Source organism: Diachasma alloeum, unplaced genomic scaffold (genome assembly GCF_001412515.2).
Source record: "Diachasma alloeum isolate Michigan unplaced genomic scaffold, Dall2.0 Dall_scaffold_01012, whole genome shotgun sequence".
In the NCBI taxonomy this organism is placed as follows: domain Eukaryota; kingdom Metazoa; phylum Arthropoda; class Insecta; order Hymenoptera; family Braconidae; genus Diachasma; species Diachasma alloeum.
The window spans coordinates 115,725-121,044 of record NW_021681124.1 but is presented as its reverse complement, the minus strand read 5'-3'; positions in this window follow the sequence as shown (position 1 = coordinate 121,044).

Below are 5,320 nucleotides of genomic sequence, written 5' to 3'. Positions count from 1 at the left end.
ATATATATATATATATATATATATATATATATATATATATATATATATATATATATATATATATATATATATATATTCAATTGGGAACAGTCAATTTTTTAATTTTACAAAAATGATTGGTAGGGGAGATTTGGCTCGAATGAATGTATATATTCATTTCAGAAAGAAGACTCCAACAAAATTTCCGTCGCTGATAGCCCTTTTGAGGTGAAATTATTAAGCACAGAATACTGCCCTGAAAATCCCAGCCCTGGGACTTTCAACCCAACTCTCTTTCAAAAATCCAGATGGAAAATATAAAAAGGAGATGAGATTTGACTCGAAATAATTCATTTAATCTATAATAGGCAACAATATGGTGAAAATCACTTTCAGTGGGGATCTATGGAACTTGATTTCTATTCATTATTACGCAATAGAATAATGGGAGACGAAGGTGATACCGCTCACACATTTATTTATTCTTCTTTGATAATTTAATTTTTTTCGTAATTATAAAGGTCTCGCCATAATTATCAATCGATCATTATTATTAAAATTTTTTTTTACTTCGAGAATATCCGAGTTTGTTATGCTTGAGACAGAAGACAAAAAATAAATTCAGTGATCTGAACTTGACACAGCATTTTCCCTCACGAATTTTCAGAAGATTCAATATTAAAAATCGACTAATCACTGTAAGAGTAGTGGACTTAATATTCCACAATGATAAATTTTCCGGAAAAGTGTAAGAATATTACAGGGAAGCCTTGTTCAGCTGATTCTAGTCCGTAATAGCATCTGAACCTGCGTGAATAATTGTTTAAATGAAGCATTTTATATGAACTCAGGATCAGCAACGTTTTCAGTGACGAAATAGGCGGAGCTTAGACGTTTCTTTTTAGGAACGTTTCCTTCTTTCTCATCCTCTATCTCTCTTTTTATTTTTAGTAACGGCGTCCGTGATCGGACTGTGTTGTGGTGGTTTATGTGCTCCTTGACTCTCCCGATGACGCTCTCAATCCTTTTCACCCTTATGAAGTTCCCCAAGAGAGCGGTATTCCTCGCCTCCCCCCAAAACGAAAAATGACAAAAAAATTCTTCTGATATATATAAATGAAAAGTAACAAAACCATGTCAACATATTTTCAAAACCATAATGAATATCCGAGATATTGATGCATAAGAATAGTTCCGGAGGGTCGTGAGGGAAGTGTGATGAGCCGAAAGTCTTAAAGTTATGATGTGAAGCTACAGTAGACTCCCGTTAGAGTCACACTCGTTATAGTATATAATCGTTATAGTATATAGTCGCATTTCCCCTCATATCGATTTTTCGGCCCGCTAGCGCTCCCCCCACTCCATTACCTATGAAAGCCTTTAAATGAATGCTCCTGTTTTTCCTGGAGGAGTCATTGTTTTTGAATTCGCGGAAATTCGCAAAATAAAATACTGAAAATATGAATTTACGATGGGTAGACATTTAGTCTGTTCCTGATCGTCACGGATAGAGGTTACACTTTTATTGTGGTAAAATAAGTTAAAATTTGATTAGTTAGTTGATCGAGTGAAAATTTAAATGAATTAAAAAATGGATCCACATGACAATAATTAATTACTAATAATAACTAATTAATTTTTATTTTTATTGGTCATTATAATATCATAATTGTTATGATAATTATTATTATATTTTCATGTTTTCATCAATAAAATAAAAATAAAAATTCAGTATTTTTATTTTATCAATGTCGATTCTGAGAAATGACGCCCGGAATAAGAGCGTGGTGGTGCAAGGTGAATACAGTCGCATTCCCCGAATTCACTTCCCCAACAGCCCCTTGGATGTGGCTCTAACGGGAGTCTACAGTATATGGACGGGCAATTGGAGTATCAATATTTGCATTGGCAAAAAAAGCCCTCGCTTTTTTTATTTACTTTTTTTACTATCCCCGTGACTGGATCGTTCTCTCCCAAATGAGTCGTACCGCATATATAATGCGGTTCACCAATACATTGTGAGCAAGCGAATCGAGTCTCGGAAAAAGTTTCCATAAGGAGCTCCCCATTACTCACTGAAGACATGAAACTCTTATCCGAAGAAATTGGAAATGGAATGGGGCTGAGATTTCGTGGTACTTAATCAGTTTCCTCGTTCAACGCTAGAGGTCCGGAAAAGTTTGAAAGCCCCTGCTGGTAATGAGTGAATATCTGCAACATTTCTTGTTGAAGCTGTATAACTCTAATTGGTGGTCGATGGATTCAAGGAATTTCACATAATAATTTGAGTTTGTTGGAGTTGATGAATTGTGGAGGTGAATTTCGAGAATGCAACTATTTGCACATGAAATTTTAATTATATCACTTCAGGAAGATTTGATGGTACTTGACTCTAGCTAATCCGGAAAATCACTTCAATCATCATTACTTCTTCCTGAATTATGAATTTGAAATTACAGACAAAATTGAGGAAATTTTCATGCCCAAACAGGCACATCCTCGACAAATTATTAAATACCTTCAAAAAAGGCGGGAATGTGCGATTGTCAGACTGCGAAAGTTTTCATTTGATTTGATCTTGTATTCTCTAACGATTACCCTATCGTCTTTAAGTATACTCAGTTATTTTTTTCCCATAATTTGAGAGAGCTGCAATTGTTTCGCACTTTCTTTGGTAACTGAATTTTAAATTGTTGCATATATTTTGTACATTATGTTGTGTGCGAGTGCGGAAGCAGTTTTCGCAATTTGTTTAATTTATTTTTAAAATATCGACACGAGAAGTTTGTAATGAAGTGGAGTGAGGAGGGAGAAGATAGTGGGGATGAGTTTAATAGAGATGAGAAAATTTCTGATGGAAAACGCTGTGAATAAACCTATTTATCCCCAATAGTTTCCGAAATACTTTCCATCACACTGTCCATGAAATAGTGTTTTACGGACTCTTCATGCCCGTCAAACAACTTTTCTGACGTGTGTTGCTTTTCGCCTCGAACTGCAATCTTCAAAATGGTTGTTTTTCGACCTTGCGATACAAACATGTATTCTTCCAGATTTCGGAGTCAATGATTAAAGCACTAGAATTACGGCCTAGAATGTAAAATTTATTTTTTCCGTCACCAACTAGATTTTATTAACCTTTTCACTCATACCTTGAAAACTATTGAAGTATAATTGATCGCCAAGCTATGTCCTGTACCTTGAATTCTCCCAATGTTTTCAAAGTGTCTAATGCCATCGATGTTCAATGCCCGATCAATAGTGCTCGTGTGCGTAACTCTATCCTTTTTTTCGCATAGAAGCATTTCGCCCTCCTTATTCCACTTGCTCTCAAAATTGATCTATGTGTACATTTATATAATTACAATAAATTTACTGGATTGTACAAGCAGGGAAGTGTGCGTAGTCATGTGCATTTTATTCGTGTCCTTATCTCATAATAGTTTATCTCTCGTGATTATGCTTCACTCAAATTGTTCTTATATTCCATGTGAATAATGTTCAATAAACAGGTATTCGTCTACAAGCGTTTGAATGTTGTCACTGCATAATCGATTTCGATGTGCCCTCACAACTCCGTTTAACTCAGTCTAATTCAATGATGTATTAATTCAACGTTAACGAACTTGTGGGGCGTTGACAACATCCAGCGCTTGTCGATCAGATGAGTAATTTAGTTGAGATATGTACAAAGTATACAACTCTGCTACAACAGAGGATTTAACACGGCGGGAATTTCTGCTATAACATTTTTTTTCGATTTTATGCTTTTTTCGCTCGGCTGCGTTCATTTATTAGGAATTAACAGGACCATCCTTTTGAGATGGATATTTTTTTCAAATTAATTGAACAGAGGGAGAAATTTGTTGTCACTTGTTGTAAAAAAATTCGATACTACTTCAGTCAGGGTGTTCTACCTGATTCAGAGTTCTCCTCTTGCGAACACTAATATCCGGACTATGCGTCTGATTTTGAATCAGGTACATTCCCGCTATTGAGCCTGATGTTAACTAGTCCAGTCAAACTAGCTCTGAAAATGTCGTTTACATCGAAATTAACCAAAGGGCACCAAATTACACCAATCGATAGCTAAAAGTGTAATTATTAATGTTTTAAAAAGTATATGCTCAAATTTGCCGGGGTGATTCAATGTTACTGCAATGTTATTGTAATGATTTNCAGTCAAACTAGCTCTGAAAATGTCGTTTACATCGAAATTAACCAAAGGGCACCAAATTACACCAATCGATAGCTAAAAGTGTAATTATTAATGTTTTAAAAAGTATATGCTCAAATTTGCCGGGGTGATTCACAATTTGTTATAAACAATTGGGAATTGCCGACAGGCCGTCTTCAATCCTAGATATCTTTAGTTAACCTCATCAGATGGGAAAAAGAAAAATATTTCTTTGTAGCTGAGAAAATGTCCTATCGGGGGAGTTAGGAACCTATAGCCCAAAATGTACCGTTAATTTATTATAAATTATAGTCAAAAATATTTTGAATATTGTTAATTTTTCATTGAATATTTCGGAAACTTTGGAGAATAGCAAAATTTTTGTCAAAACCATTTTTATAGAGCAAATAAAGATCTACAAAAAAGTTTATGATCAAAATTTGAGTACTAGCCACAGATTCAGAGATATTCATCAAAAATCCAGCTGAGGGCTATTACGTTGAGCGCAGCAGGAGGTTTGAATAAGTTGCGCATGGCGCCAATCACGTGACTCATGGCACTGTCGCAGGGAGGGTAACAGCTGACGCGTTGCGCCGACTGCTTCGAAATTGCTATTATAATTTATAATAACTTAACGGTACATTTTGGGCTATAAGTTCTTAACTCCCCCCGATAGGACATTTTCTCAGCTACAAAGAAATATTTTTTTTTTCCCATCTGATGAGGTTAACTAAAGATATCTAGGATTGAAGACGGCCTGTTGGCAATTCCCAATTGTTTATAACAAATTGTGAATCACCCCGGCAAATTTGAGCATATACTTTTTAAAACATTAATAATTACACTTTTAGCTATCGATTGGTGTAATTTGGTGCCCTTTGGTTAATTTCGATGTTAAAAATCTAATTTGACTGGACTAAACCCTTAAACTGCACATTGGGTCAAATGGACTCGGTACGAATACTTTTTCGACTGCATTGTTGCTATTACAAATAACTATCCATTTCAAAAAACCTTATATGCCCTCATATTCTACTCTTCGTGCTAGATCTTGATTCATCAAATACAATTTGATCTCTTCTAATGTGTAAATAATAGAACGAAATATTCAAAATTCTGTCAAAGAATGCGTTTTTCAAGATTAAAAATTTCACTTGCTAACCT